The sequence below is a fragment of the Herpailurus yagouaroundi genome, unplaced genomic scaffold, assembly GCF_014898765.1.
Source record: "Herpailurus yagouaroundi ecotype Mexico unplaced genomic scaffold, PumYag 250, whole genome shotgun sequence".
Lineage (NCBI taxonomy): Eukaryota > Metazoa > Chordata > Mammalia > Carnivora > Felidae > Herpailurus > Herpailurus yagouaroundi.
The window spans coordinates 14,832,588-14,849,120 of NW_024412467.1; the positions used below are offsets into that span (position 1 = coordinate 14,832,588).

General features: G+C 44.9%; 1 protein-coding gene across 1 annotated transcript in view; it reads left to right on the top strand.

Moving 5' to 3' along the window:
- The first annotated feature begins 6,804 nt into the window (after positions 1-6,804).
- The window catches only part of NEDD9 (neural precursor cell expressed, developmentally down-regulated 9), a 190,517-nt gene continuing 180,788 nt past the window's right edge, over positions 6,805-16,533 (top strand). The window contains exon 1 of the mRNA XM_040460505.1: positions 6,805-6,965. The gene's annotated coding sequence lies outside the window, so the exon portion shown is untranslated. The remainder of the gene's footprint in view (positions 6,966-16,533) is intronic.

Here is a 16,533-nt window from a genome sequence, read left to right on the forward strand (position 1 = left end):
CAGGCGCCCCCAGGGGAATACAGTCTTAAAGGAGGCTGCCACAAGGAGAAGAGGGAAGGGCATTGTAGGCAGGGGTATGGCTTTTATAAGGTCATGGTCATGAGAGTGTATGAACCATTAGGGACCAAGGACCAGTTCAGGGTGATGGGAAGGTAACTGGCACTTAGGGGCAGACCAGCAGAAGATAATCTAAGAGGATACCATCGATCTCAATTCACCACTAAGTCCTTTCAACTTTATTTCACAGGCAATTGGGAGCTGGGGGAAGTTTTGAAATCTGCCTTTAAGAATATCTAGCATTGGGCAGATGTTTACTCTTGAGGACGCAACCTGTGCCCAACAGCGTGCTGAGTATTAGGGGCTAGAAAAGGAAGGGTTGTCACAGTTAGGAATTGTCGTGACGGTCCGGGGAATGAAAGTCTAAGGTGGTGCCAGTGAGGGTGTACAGAAATAATTGGTCAACAAGATGTGAGATAAAACAAAACAAACACGCGAACAAAACCCCCAAGAATTTGGTGACAAGTTAAATTGAAGAAGCAAGGAAAAGAAAGTTTGCAGTGTTTGGGGGCAGAGAGATGGCTATAGACTGAACGTTTGTGGCCCCCACTTTCCAAATTCATATGTTGGAGCCTAATCCCCAGCGTGATGGTATTAAGAGATGAGGCCTTTAATCATGAGAGGAGATGATTAGGAGGTAATTCTAATGATGAGGGGAGGTAATTAGGTCATGAAGATGGAGCCCTCATAATAAGATTAGTGCCTTATAAGAAGAGACACAAAAGAGATTGTCTCTCCTGCAGGTGAGGGTATAGCAAGAAGATGGGCCTCTACAAACCAGGAAGAGGGTTCTAGCTGGAACCAGACCACACAGACACCCTGACCTCAGACTCCCAGCCTCCAGAGAAATAATTGTTTCTTTTTTAAGCTTCCCAGCCCCTGTGGCATGTTGTGAAAGCAGTCAACACTGAGACAGAAACTAAGGGTTTGATAACGATGCTACTGGAGAGTGCAGAGGACAAAGACTTGCCCCACACCAGATGGGACCTGATGAGCCCACCCAGAGACAGCAGGAGAGTGAAAATATATGCAGTCCAATGGTGAGACGTGGGGGATGGTAAGTGGAGAAGGTGCAGTGAGCCATGAAGGAGGCGACCCAGGGCCGAGTAGGGTCCCCCAAAGAACGAACGAAGTGCTCTGAGTGGGAAGAGGTGATCAGTTGTTTGAAATGCCCACAGAGGGAAAGACTCTGTATTGCCTATTGGCTTCATCACCTAGGATGCCCTGGGTGACACTGACAGGGACAATCTCCATGGGGGCCTGGGGTGGGATCCGGGTGTTAGCTCGGTAGGCATGCAGTGAGGAAGGAGGAAATGGAAGGTGTGGCTGTGGGGGCCCAGGATGTCGACTCCTCTGTCAGAAAAGTCAAGCCTGCAAGGAAGAAGAGAGGAGGCAAAGCAAGAAAGTAGACAGAGCTGAGGGACTGAAGTTTAGGGCTTCCACGACTCAAGGTTTTTGCTTTATAGAACAGGAAGTCGTACCGAAAGTAGAGGAGGAATAAGTTGGAGCTTTTATTATATTTTTAAAATTTTATTGTATTAGAGTAAAATACTTGTATAAAACCCAGAGGGACCATAAAGCGGAGCAGGGGTTTTAAATACTGGGAATCAGGAAATATATGTATATACATATACATATATATATTTCTCAATCTTTAAAATAGTCATCTCGCCATATGCGGTTGTGAATGGAGGCTGTTCTGAGGTTGAACAGAACGAAAATGTTCAAGGAAGAGGACAAACAAAGAGTCAGTCAGGGTAGAGAGACAGGTGGCTACAAATGATCACAAACATCACATGACGGTCCCTAGCTGGGGCTGGGTCACAGTCAGGGGCAGCACGACAAACCTAGGGAGAAGCACGATTTTGATTTGATTGTCTGGCTAAGTGGTCAAGCGGGCGAAGAGGAAAATCCAGAAGTTCACTTTATCAAATCGCCGCTGGACCTTTGGCATTTGATCTGGGAATCTCAACTCAGAGACGAACCAGCTAGACCGAAATCCGCGTTTTTGTATATTTAGAAAACAAATGAGCAGACGCCAGACAAACGGAGGAGTCTAACCTCTTCAACCCTCAAAGGCAGCAACGTCGCTTTATTTTGTATATTCTCCCGAATAAGATGTTGTTTGCAAATTGCTACTTGCATGTGAAACCAGAATAGCAGTTTATACAGTTCCCTCAGAAACTGAGGGTAATAGGATCGTTTCAGTCTCGTGTTCTCTTTGTATGCACAAGCACGCTCAAGGGGAGACAGCCCATGTGCCCAATCGCAAACTGACAGTGGTTACATACATTGATGTAAACGCTTAGAAAACGTCTTGGAAAACTACCAGACAGATAGCAGGGGTTCGCTGTGGGCAAAGCAGGGGAGGGGATTGAAATTAAGGCTGATGGTCAAAGGCACTTTAGTTTTACCTGCACTGTTAGTTTTTTTTTTTTTTTTACAATATAAAAAATTATTACTTGTAGATTTAAAACAATTAAATAAATTTTTTTTTAATGTTTATATATTTTTGCGAGAAGGGGAGAGACAGAGCATCAGTGAGGAGGGGCAGAGAGAGAAGGAGACACAAAATCCGAAGCAGGCTCTAGGCTCTAAGCTGTCAACACAGAGCAGGATGCGGGGCTCGAGCACATGAGCCGTGAGATCACGACCTGAGCCAAAGTGGGACGCTCAAACAACTGAGCCACCCAGGTGCCCCTTTAAAATGTTAAAAAAAATTATGGAAAAATTAACACTAACAAGATTTTCCCAATTATTATAGGAAGGGATCCAAAAACGGTTACCGTGCAGCAGAGGGATAGGTGAACAGGATACAAGTTATGGAGAAGTGAGTGCATGGTGTCTGACAGATGACTAAAGGCAACGGATGCTCCCCAAGATCGCAATCTCGAAAATCTGCTGTCAGTGCTCTCTTAAAACTAATTTGGCCTTTCTTCCTTTGGCCCTCCCAGGTGCCTGCATTTCTTCAAACAGCTGTTCTGTGACCTAGAAGAATGGTTTCATCTTTGCAAATGCCACTTACTTCTTAAGGATAAACGTCAAAAAATGGTAGCGATTGCTCTTACGGTCAAGTGGCAATGCTAGAAGCTACAGCTGAAAGGGTTGGAGAATGCGCAGAGAATGAGGAGCAGGAGGATGGAAGAACCGAGTTCTGCAGAGACTATGGAGTCTCTAGAAGCTCACATCAGCGCTTACCCGGGGCGCGGCGCAAGGTGAGGGCTGGGCGCACAGTTGATGGACGGTGGGCAATAGTATGGAAAGAAGACTTGACAGTCCGTGGGAGATGCACAAGAAGACTCCTGAGCGACTGAGGGGCCTAGCTGAGCTGATTGGGGGAGAATTTGCAAGGAAACAAATCCGCCTCGGTTAACTGGGTAGCTGTGGAGCAGGAGAGAAAGTAGACTGAGCTTCCACTCATGGCTGGAAATGCATAAACACCCAAAAGAACAAGAGCAAGGAAATCGACATTCATGCGTGCGCATTGCTTAAAGAGCTGGTCATGAGGTTCTGGGATTTGGGACTGGGGATTTGGCTGATGAGAGAACAGGAGGAAGACAAAGATGTCCTGAAACAAGAGGAAAGGAGGGTTGCAAGTGGTAAAGGAAGGTTGTAAGGGCAAAAGAGGAAGGTGGATAAGGTTCGTTTTGCCATGCCTACTGGCCTGTAATGTCCCTTAAGGAAGGACCTGATTCTCGTTCATTTTTAATTTTTCATAGCACTTGCTCAATAAATGATTTTGATGGCTGAGTGAACCCATTAATGGGAAGAGTTATCTCACCGGGTCACCTTGAGGGCAGGTCCCGTGTCTTGGGGAGTGACGTACCAACATGCCCAGGAAAGCTCATAGGAGTTTGTAGGAACACAGCACCTACTGAACGGACAAACGAACTGGATTTTTCTGAGTTCTAATTTCTTCGTCTAAAAATGAAAACCACAAGACTGACTGCCATTCTTGAGCAGGGATGAAGCGCACATTATAATACTAGACAACTTTGCTCTTGAAATTTGCCAAACCAACTCTGGGTCATGTTCATTGAAATGCCTCTGTGGGTAGCTGATTCCCTATGGCTCATACTGTATTCAGTCATGGAGGGAAATGAGTCACGCATAGGGACTCATAAACACACACACACACACACACACACACACACACACACACACACAAGTTGGCCATGGATTTTTAAACTTTTTATCTTCTCAAATTCTCACTTCTGCCCCCCCACCCGTCCCCACCTGCCCCTCAGACTTCACTCCATACAACAGTCACTCCTTGGACCAAATACCCATGACAAATTCAAAACAGTTGCCTGGGGTTTGGCTACTGCTTAGCAGGTAGTTATAAACCATGCAGTGGTGCGAACTGAGCCGGCATGAAGAAGTTAATTAGAGCAGTCAAGAAGATTGTTTAAATAAAGACGAAAATGTAAACACGATCTTCATTGGATAGAGTGATTAGAAATTACAGGTGTTTGTTTTTATCAGAGCCATCTGGGGCCTGTCAAAATCTTGACGCATGGCATAATCTGCCACTAATCAAAAAAGAAGAAAACAAACCCCCCAAAAAGAAGAAGGAAAATATCTAAGACCGTAAGTAGGAAAACAGACATAGAAAACCTTCATCTTTCCAAGTGGAAAAAAAATATTTCAGTTGTTTTTTTAAAACAAGTGTGATCTGTGTTTGGAAAAAGTCTGAACTCCTTAGTTCGTCTTGACAGACATGCTCTCTCTCCATTTTAAAGCCTTAGCCGTGGGATGTGCAGTGGGAAAGAAAGCCATGGGGATGTGGACAAAAGAACAGAGTTAAGGATAATCAAGTTGCCCATCTCAAGTGCTTGATGTAAATGAAGGCCAAGCTTAGCCTTCTTATATATCTAAGGTGTCACTGACTTATGGAGACAGCTTGATAGCATTCATCTTCGAGGTATTATGGATAACTGGAAATTATTTTTTCTGAAATTGACACACTTAAATTTATGCTGCTTAAATATCTAGTGGAGAAAATAGCACATGATATGGGATAACGGGAAATGCATGGAGGGACATTTTGAAAAAATATGTACTGTCTAGACTTCCGCTCTGCTCGATTTGTTATGGATATGCAGCACTAGAAAATAAAAATTGGGGAATAGGATAATTCTATCTCAGATCTGGAACTGTTCCTGGTATATAGCATGTATGCAAGAGTGGTGTTTTAAGGAAAAGAAGAGAGAAAGAAAAAATAGATGATACTTTTACCATGAATGTTGCTAATTACACCTATGGATGCAATATTTATGTAAGGATTACCATGGATGTTCTTGTCATCGATTTATTTATAAGTCCTAATTACACAAGGCGTTGAGCAGAGTGTTTTGTTTCTTTACTTAAATATGGCATCTGCTGGGGTGCCTGGGTGGTTCTGTTGGCTGAGCGTCTGACTTTGGCTCAGGTCAAGATCTCGCGGTTTGCGAGTTCGAGCCCTGCGTCTGGCTCTCTGTGCCGACAGCTCGGAGCCTGGAGCCTCCTTCGGATTCTGTGTCTCCCTGTGTCTCTGCCCCTCCCCCGCTCATGCTCTGTCTCTCTGTGTCTCTCAATAATAAATAAACGTTAAAAAAAATTAAATATGGCATCTGCTTATGGGTGAAGTATTTCCTTCATATGACTCAGGCCGGCCCAACACTTAAAAATAGATGACACGGATCTGAATTTCAGAAAAGTATTGCAGGATATTAAGACACCCAAAACGGCAATGAAATAGAAGTCACAAGAGCGCAGTGGATACCATGAGCGGAGATCAAAGATGAGGGGGAAGGTCAAGGGCAGTGCTTTTCTTTGTGTTGACCCTGGAGCAGGAACTCTACCTGATCACGGGGGAGTATCGATCCTTCAAATCATCTCCCTCTCTCCTCAACCCTCTCTGTCCCCCAGTCCCTTCCTAGGCACCAGCGAGGGATGGGAAGTGGGAAGAGAAGGAAAAACCAAAGGACTGAGCTTATAATAATACAACTCACCACTAGTGATGATAGCAAACGCTCATATCCTGCCTACCTACTGACTTGTGCCAGCCACTCTTTGAGCGCTTTACATATAGTAACTAATTTAACTCTCGCAACAATCCTATGACTGTCCCATTTTACAGATGAGGAAGTTGAGGCCCAGAAAGACCAAAGGTGCTTAAAGGGTAACCACCAGGTAGTTAGCCTCAGACCAGACCACTTGTCGGCTACCCAGAGGCACAGTCAGAAGACAAAGGTTTGGGACTAAGGAACTTCCAAAGTCCTTTCCACATGCTCAGTCTAGGCCTCCATTCCACACTGGGATGCTCCAGCTGGGTGCCTAGCGCCTAGCAGGGTGCCTATCAGTGCACAGACTCAAAAAATACTGGTCGAATGAAAAGTTGCTTCGTGTCAACTTATAGTGGAATTCTTTAGAGTCTATTAAGTCCGTAAAACCACAAAACCCTGATTTGGTTGGCCTTAACATAGCCGAATGTTTGCCTCCAGGCAGCCTAGAAAGGAGTTTATGCCACTCTGCAGAATGCCATTGCAATGATAATTTAAAGATCACCTCTCTTTCTCAAAAGAGCAAGCAGTACCGATGAGAGCTAGATTTCTCACCTGCCCCTAAACTACATATCGCCCCCAGTGTATGAAAAAAAAAAAAGACAGAGAGGAAATGAACTGAGACAACATCACTTGCAGCAACCGGAAGGAAAAACACACACAAACCCTGTTCACAGCCTATGTGTGTGGTTGCTCAGTAGGGTAATGCTTGCAGCTGCCTTTAGAAGCGAATCTGGTGGCGGGGGCAAGACACAAGCATCGGGATGAGGCAGGACTGAGCTCCCAGCTCCCACCTGCCTGACTGGGGAGAGGGAGAGAATACCAGTGAGACCAGACGATCCAGCAGCAGTGGCTCTGCCCTGGGTAAGTTCTCAGACACTTGTGGCCTGACGGGGGGTGGGACTCACTCAGACTCTGACTTCCTGAGCTGGTATCAGACATCTGTTAGTGTTCCCCTCTGTTGACACCCCTGAACTGGAGCTGAGAGGGCCTCAACACGTCCCAAAAGTGGAAAGAGGGACTCCAGGATTCTTTCCAGTCGACCCGCAGGCACTGGCTTTAAAGCAACCTGAAACCTACATGATTCTATTTTTGAAATCATCGTGGGGAGGTGCTTCCGGGTGTGTAAGCTGGATGGCTCCTCCCCCTTGCTGCCCTCCGCAGAGAGCATACCTGTGATAACCTTGAGCTTTGGCTTCTCCTAAATTATTTCATTACTTCAAAGTGTGGGCTGTCACTTGCACATTGTGATGGACTAAAATCATTCATAATGTCATTTTCAGTCCCTCTGGGAGTCAGCCTGGAGGGGTAGGAAACGGTGATTGGGGATTGGACTCAGGGTTGATTGGCTCTGCAGAGAACTGGCCATCAGCATCATCTCTAAGGGGTTGGGGACAAATCACACTATGTTCTACCTGTTCGCACTGGGCCACCTCAACTTCTCCATCCTTTCTTTTTTCTGTATTTACTAATTCCCTTGAGTCATTCATTCATTCATTCGGTAGCGTTTCTTCCACAAAGGAATTGAGGCAGCCTTTTCATCTTGCTGAAATCATTTCAAAATGAAAAACACGGACAACTTTCAAGGGAATGCCATTTGAAAAGCGTTGCATGTTGTTCAAAGCTGTGTGGACGTCGGCGGGCTGGTTTTCTGCCCTGTGTGCCGGTGATGAGAGCTGAGGGTGTGTGCTCTGGTCTTCTTAACCCCTGTTTGAGGAGCTTCCCCGCCCACCCAGAAAGTTGGTTCCCACCAGAAGTCGGTGTGAAGAGCCCATGACAGGACCCTGGGAACAAGTCAAGTGATTTTCCTCCTTGTTTCTACTTCCTTCCAGTTTGGGGATAAATTCCTTCCAATCTGCAAGGACATCCCTGTTTTAAGAATGGGGCAAAGTGGAGCAGTGGAAAGGGCAGGATGAGAAATCAGCTTTGAGTTGGAGCTCCACCATTTCTCATTACTTAGTTCATTCATGGGGCAGCTGCTTTTAAGTCAAAACTTACATAAGATGAAGGAAAACGGACATTGCCCTGCTTCCAAAAAGTTTACGGCGCAGGGGAGAAGCAGACGTTAATTACTAATTACACAAATGCGATAAGGATCACAACATATTGTGGGGGAAGCTGATCTCGTCTGGGAGGCAGGGAGGTTTCTAGAAAGAAAATGAGACTAGAATTGAAAAAAAAAAGGCGTAGGAGTTCACAAGGCTATGCTCCAGGCAGAGAGAACAGCAGAGGCCGTTTCCTGAGGTAGGAGACCACAGAATTATCTGGCAAAATCAAGGCCAGTGTAGCGGGAGGCGAGTGGATAGTGGGTCAAATTAGCCCAAAGTGCAGCATGAAAGATGCTGCTTATTCTAAAAGCCACGGAGAAGGTAGAGGGGTCCTCCACGGCTGTTAGAATAGGTGTGGAGGACGGGTGGAAAAGGACCACATCTAGAGACAGGGAGACCAATCAGAAGGTGGAGAAAGTCAGCCAGGCAAGTGTATCTACGTGAATACAGACAAGAGTGGTCGCAGTGGAGACAGATTTACACAAATTTAAAAGTCAACTAGAAAGGAAAATCAACGGCACTTGGTGGTGGACAGAAAAGGAGAGCGACGGGGGAAGGGTCAGAGATGACCCCCAGTTTCCCGGTTTGCACATTCAAACGGATCTTGATGCTGTTATAGCCAGTCACTGAGACTGGGGAAGCTGGTGGGGACCAGGCTTGGGTTAGTTCAGTTCTAGAATTGATCCAAATGCAGATGTCAGTCAGGCATTCGACACTGGCCAATATCTAGAGCTCAGGGGAGAGGTCTGGGGATCCTTGGCATAGATTTGGTAATTGCAACCATGATTGTGGGTGATACATGCTTGAGGGAAAGTATCAAATGGGAAAGGAGAGGGTGGCTTAGAATCGAATCTGAAGAAATTCTAACCTTTATTTTATTTTAGTGTTTGTTTTTGAGAGAGGGACAGAGAGAAGGAACATTAGTGGGGGAGGGGCAGAGAGAGAGAGCTGGCAGCCCGGAGAGTGGGGCTGGAACTTAGGAAACCACCAGATCATGACCTGAGCCGAAGTCGGATGGTTAACCGACTGAGCCACCCAGGCGCCCCAAGAAATTCTAACATTTAAATAGAGGTAGAGGATGGGGTGCCTGGGTGGCCCAGTCGGTTAAGCATCCGACTTCGGCTCAGGTCATGATCTCGCGGTTCGTAAGTTCCAGCCCCACGTCGGGCTCTGGGCTGACAGCTCAGAGCCTGGAGCCTGCTTCAGATTCTGTGTCTCCCTCTCTCTCTGACCCTCCCCTGCTCGTGCTCCATCCCTCTCTCTCAATAAGTAAGTGAATGTTAAAAAAGTTTTTTTAATAAATAAATAAATAGAAGTTAGAGGAGAAGGAGCCCCCACAAGAAGACTAGCACAGTTCCTTGAAAAGAGAAATGCAGGGGCGCCTGGGTGGCTCAGTCGGTTAAGCGTCCGACTTCAGCCAGGTCGCGATCTCGCAGTCCGTGAGTTTGAGCCCCGCGTCAGGCTCTGGGCTGATGGCTCAGAGCCTGGAGCCTGTTTCCGATTCTGGGTCTCCCTCTCTCTCTCTGCCCCTCCCCTGTTCATGCTCTGTCTCTCTCTGTCTGAAAAATAAATAAATGTTTAAAAAAAAAAATTAAAAAAAAAATAAAATAAAATAAAAAGAAAAGAGAAATGCAAAATTGCCATGTGACCCAGCAATTCTACTCCTAGTTAAGCATCCAAGAGAACTGAAGACAGGGACTCAAATATGTACATGTGTGCACACTTTGCTAGCAGCACTATTCACAACAGCCTGAGATGGCAAGCAGCTTAAATGTCCATCAGCAGATGAGTGGAGAGACAAATTGTGGTATGTCCATACGCAACGGAATACTATGCAGCCACCAAAGAAAAAATGAACTGCTAATACATCCCACAGCAGGGTTAAGTCTCAAAGGCACTGTGTAAAGTGAAAGACGCCAGGCACAAGAAGTACTTGATTCCATTTACATGAAATACCCAGAATGGATTAGTCAGTAGAGACAGAGTGCAGGTTGATGGCTACCAGTGGCTATTACTGAGTAGGAGATTTCCTGTGGGGGTGATAAAAGTATTTTGGAGCCAGATGCAGGTGGTGTTGGCACAGCATTGTGACCATATTGAACGCCACTGAATTGTCCTCTTGCAAATGTCTAATGTATGTCATGTGAATTTCACCTCGATGTTAAAAAAGAAGACGACCGGGAAGGTGTAACCAGGGGTGTAGAACACAGGCTGCCTGACTTTGGGCAAATGATGCCTAAAATGATAGAGCCTCTTTCTCTGTATGTAAATGAGGGGAAAGAGCCCTCTTGGAATGCTGTGGTATGGGTCAAGCATGACACGTTTTTGAAGTTTCTAGCAGAGGAAGGGTGGACTGAAAACAGTTTCCTACCTACATCCTTTGGGCCTCATCAGGACTGAACTAACTTCTAACAGCCTGAGTCTTTATCTCAGGACCTGAGAGCTTTCTCCAAGCCAAGTAGGGCCACTGTAATTGCTTAAAGGCAAATGAAAAGGCCCAGAATCCAACTCTCGAGTGGGCCGTAAACATCCCAGCTCCCTCAGGCCTGAGTGGAATAACTCTAAGACGCATGTTTTACCGATTCCCTAAAGTTTCCACGTGAACTTAAGCTCAGTTGCCACAGGGGTAGCTGGCTTGATAACTGATCTTTTATGTGCTGTCCCTTCTCACGACTCTTCCCTGGCTTCCTGCTCTCCAGCAAGGTGTCCTGGGATCATCGGTTAAACTACCAGCACTTGAGGGGGCCTGGGTGGCTCAGTCAGTTAAGCATCTTGGTTTGGGCTCAGGTCCTGATCTCCTGGTTTCACGAGTTTGAGCCCGGTGTCAGGCTCTGTGCTGGCAGTAAGGAGCCTGCTTGGGATTCTCTCTCTCCTTCTCTTTCTTTTCATCCCCAACTTGCACTGTCTCTGTCTCTTTCAGGACAAATAAGTAAACTTTAAAAGTAAACAAACAAAGTACATGCACTCGAATATGAGTCAGGGTCTGCTTCTGGGGAAATTCAAGCTGCTACACAGCCCTGTGCATACTCAGGTCATGTCACCCACTGTTCCCCGTTTACTTGGGCATCTGCATTTTGATATCCCTCATATCTATTCAGGGCCATATGGAGGACGTCCTCCTCAGCCCCTTATGAGATCCTGCTTAGAGAAAGGACTCAGGTACACAGGGAGAGATCGTTTCTTTTTTTTAAAGAGCTTATTTTTAGGGCACCTGGGTGGCTTAGTCGGTTGAGCGTCTGACTTCTGCTCGGGTCATGATCTTGCAATTCATGAGTTCGAGCCCCGCGTTGGGCTCGGTGCTGACAGCTCAGAGCCTGGAGCCTGCTTCCAATACTGTGTCTCCTTCTCTCTCTGCCCCTCCCCTGCTCTCTCTCTCTCTCTCTCTCAAAAATAAATAAACATTAAAAAGTAATGAAAATAGTTTATTTTTAAGTAATCCCTACATCCAACATGGGGCTCTGGCTCACAACCCCGAGATCAAGAGTCACATGCTCTTCCAACAGAGCCAGCCAGGCGCCCCAGGGAGAGTTCCTTTAGATGTAACATGTCCTGTGCAAAACTGTATCACACCTTACTCCAAATGCCCTCCATTTTCCTTCCACTTATCTGTCTCCTGGCAACTCCTTTGATCAAAGTTTCCAAACTGTGGGGCACCACAATATATACACAATACACAGATATAGCATATAATCATGCTGTCACTAGACCTTGCCACAGAAAACTTTTCCATTTTCACTCTCCTGATTGTTTGAGATTGGCCTGATCTTAACATTTGCTAACCATTGGCCATTTACCTTTTTAACAAGGAGAAAGGGAGCCTTGGACTATGAGCCATCAGCAGTCAACGAGAGCCAGCTAAAATTCACCAGCATAGTTTTGTTTTCCTGCATCTGTTTTCCATGATTACCTTCTATCAACTGTAGCGGCACTGGCTATTCACCTGCAGGAGTGGTATAAACTTTCTTTTAGTATTAAGTAAATATCTTCAAGTTAAAAAAAAAAAAGTGAGCCGATTGAAAGGAAAAAAAAAATCATGTTACTAATTGTGCTGGGAGCACAACTGATATGGTAGACACCGGGAGGCAAGACTTTGAGAGAAGACTGGCAGAGCTTCATTAGAGCGGGAGCTCCTCAAGGCCACAGTTGAGTCTCATTCCACCCAGCACCTGCCATGTGTGCGTGCCACAGGGCCACGAATGACAGGGACGTCCCAGGCTGGGGTGTCCAAGCCACCCTTTGCGGCAGACTGTTTTGATCATTCAAATCAACACTGCACCCACGATAGCTCCCAAATATCCAGGCAGTGATGATAGCTTGAAATTGACACCCTTCCCGGCTCCATTACATGGTGGTTCTGCCCTTAGGAAGCATCCTGGGGGGTCAGAAGTAAGTCAAGCAATGGTGAAGGGAGGTAACAAGTGAAGGTATCAGTACATCCACATTTCTTTTTCACCTTCGGTTCCGACTGGAAGCTTTGGTTAATGGAGGTCTATAACTCCGCTAACGTTCTCTTTGATTTTTATAAGCAGCTGTTATCCCCCAAGCCCCTCCCTTCGTTTTCCAAGGAAGATGATAAATGAGGATTAATAATCTGCACAAATTTCACTTTAGGAAAAATTTTTAGGTATTGGAAAACATTTCATACTACAAAGAAGCATATGTTACGTGTGCCTACCTTCTAAATAGTAATAGAAATAAAGCTTACCAACCCTTGAGGCCTCATTCATGCCCCCAGCCAATTGTATCAGTTTCTACCCATGCTCCCCACAAAGGGAACTGCTCTCTAAATTTTGTGTTACTCATTCTCCCTTACTTTTCTTTTTAGACATGCCTCATATGTCTATAGGTACAGATATATCATATGTGGACTATAAGTTATGTCTATATTGATTTATATAAACATTAATTAATATGTAATTTATGTGTATTGTATATGCTGTTTATTTTTTCCTGTTTGGTAACTTGAAGCAAATATGATCATACCGTATATATCCTTCCATAACTGGAACGTGTTGGCTCAACATTGTTTCTGAAGGTTAATCCACATCGATGCAAATAGGTGTTGACGAGTTATTTTGATGGCTGTATAGCATTCTATCAAGTGGACATATGACAGTCTATTTATCATTTCTCCCCATTGACAGTGCTAGGTAATTGCCACCGTTGAAGGCTCAGGGTATAATTTCAGGAATGCTCCCCAGATCTCTCCCTCTCTCATGCACAAAACACTACCAGCAGAGGCGTGAGGCCTGGCTTCATGCTAGAAACAGGCTTCCACTGGAGGTAAGAGGTAAATGAATTAGGGAACCGAGAGCCAGAAGGAAAAAGACATCAAAGGAGAGGAGGGGCCTTAAAGGGGAAGGAAGAAAGAGATAAAAATGACTCCCAGAGAGAAAACATACTCCCAGGGGTGAACTGTGCTTCCTGCAGGCACATTAAGGAAGGCTTTCACTCTCAATGTCCACTTCCCCTACCACACAAACCCTCAGTGGGAGGGTCTATGTGAATATGGACTCTACAGAAGCATCCTCCCTCAGGTTCACAGATAGACTCCGTGACTGCTAATCTCGTTGCTAGATCCCCAAGAGAACCAGATTTCATGCCGTGCTCCCCTAGAGGCTTCCAGCTGGTGTATTTTTAGATTCGTCTTTTCCTTAGCCTTATGGGGGGACCAATTATCTGCCACACATCAAGTGGTACCGTGTCCGTGAACCTTTTGTAACCTTTTGGCTAGTTTCCATGACGGAAATTCCCCACCCACAGCTTCACTCTAAAGAGTGGAAATATTTAGAGGAAGTGATACTATTAATGTCTCAGCATCGCCCTGGGAAGTATTTTCCCCTAAAATTACAGTAGTAAATTGGTGCCTCCCATAACACCATCACAACACAGCTTTGACAAGTACAGTGTTCTCTCGGCACCTGTTTCTCTAGAGAGATGTACAGGTGCTTTGCATCACAAGAGAAATGAAACTTTGAGGAGGTAATGCTCTCTGGTGCTCCACCAGAGTGGAGAAATTAAGGTCAAAAGCTGTCGGAGGTGGGGAGACACCTGGGTGGCTTAGTCAGTTGAGCATCCAACTCTTGAGTTTTGGCTCAGGCCATGATCCCAGGATCCTATGATGGTGGGATTGAGGCCCATGTCGGGCTCTGCATTGAACATGGTGCCTGCTTAAGATTCTCTTTCTCTCCCTCTGCCCCCCTCTCCCACTTGGGCACTCTCTCTCTATCTCTCTCTCTCAAATTAAAAAAAAAAAAAAAGCAAGCTATCTGGGTTGTGTCACTAGTCTGGCTTTGGCAGCTGTGGGGCCTCGGTGAGTGAGAATGATTCTTGGTAAATAGCATGTGTTGACTGATTCATTGAGAGAGTAAATGAGTAAGGCATACTGAATTAGCCAGGGTTCTTTAGACAAGCAGAGCCAATAGCATGTGAGTATATGTGTAACGATACAGAGAGCTTTCTTTTAAGGAATCGGCTTATGCTTCTATGGAAGCTGGCAAGTTCCTCGGAGACCTGAGGAAGAGGTGATGTTGCAGCTGAGTGCGAAGGCAGAGTCGGCTGGCAGAATTCTTCCTCAGGGGCAATCAGTCTTTTTCTCTTAAGGCTTTCAACTGATTAGATGAGGCTCACCCACATCATAGAGGGCTATCTGCTTTCCTCAGAGTCAACTAATTTAAATTTTCATCTTACCTGACTAGTAACTTCATAGAAACCTCTAGAATAATGTTTGATCAAATATGGGGATCTCTTGGCTTGGCCAAGTTGACACATAAAATTAGCAATCACAGATACCATACCTCATTTCAGAAAATCAGTTAGTTATTTGCTCAACATTAGTGAAGGGCCCCCTATGGGCGGACACTGTGCTGGGTACTGAGGATTCAACAATGAAGCTAAGTAGACAAAATCCCCATCTTTAAGGAAATCACGCAGAAGAGATGCTCAAGGAATTAAAATCCCTTGTAAGATTTATGCCTACAAGAAGCACTACAAATACAACATGAGCCAATCAAATCCAATTTACTTGATAATATGGTGCTGGGATATAATAAGGTTGTGTCTTCATGGAATTCCTGGTTGAGGAGGGACCTCAGATGTAAATTAGAGAACGACCATAAACACACTTCAACAATCACACACAGCATGCTATCCGTTGTACGGCTTTCCAAAGTACATATAATTCAGTTATAAATGACAGTGAGGATTAACAAATTGCATACAGTTGTATTTAAAATAAAGTGACCGAACTATTTTGTACATAGTTTTTTTTTTCATATTTCTCTATTTTTATGGCAAGATGGATAAAAGAACCACTTAATAAAGGTGTTATGATTTGAGAAGCACTGATTTGGAAAGGCTCAGCTAGGACTGTTTGATGATATTCCTTTGGTTGGTTGCTTTAAGTTATTTACTTTATTGGCCTCTGTTTTCATTGCACTCTTGGTATTTTGTCTGAAGCAAGGGCAGTTATTAGAAATAAAGGGATTAGTTCATTTTATTTAGAACTGAGAATCCATTTTTTAATTAAAAGTTTTTTTAATTGTTTATTTTAAGAGAGAGAGAGCAAGTGGGGGAAGGACAGAGAAAGAGAGGAAGAGAGAGAATCCCAAGCAGGCACCCTGCTGTCAACACAGAGCCTGATGCAGGGCTAGATCCCACGAACCATGAGATCATGACCTGAGCAGAAATCAAGAGTCAGACACTCAACTTCCTGAGCCCCCAGGCTCCCTAAGAATCCATTTTTTTTTTTAAATGATGAGGTTATCTGTGCCTGCTTGCTAAGTGCTGTATGTGGCTCTGGGCCTATAAGCCTAGGCATAACTTACACTCTAAGAGCATTGGTATTTTACTGGGATATTCGAGGGCCACAACCTAGGGGTTATAATCCTATCCAAGTATCCTTGTGCCCTTTCCAGCCCTTACCAAAAACTTTGATTGGTATACTTCAGACAGTGGAATTTTACTGAAGAAAGAAAGCATCATGACACTTTATCACGGATTATCCACCCCCTCTCGGGAAGCTTACCCTCAAGTTGAGGAAAAAACCATACATTTGTTTGCAAAACAAAGACCATACTTAAAAGGCCGCTAAGTGGCCTCCTTAATGTTCCCCTAAAAGGCCAATTATGCAGCCAACTCAAGACTTCTGCACTGGAAGGACCTTCTGAGTCTTACTTGCCAGGCTCCCCCCTTCCCTCAGCAATCAGGTCACACCTTATCATGCTAGTCTTCCCTGATCATTTTATATATAATGAATATATATATTTATATATAATATATATTATATATTTATATATATTTATATATAATAAATATAAATATAGTTAGATAGGGCATTGAGGGTTTGACGGGGGTGGTGCGTGAAGGGGGGAGCGAGTGACTTG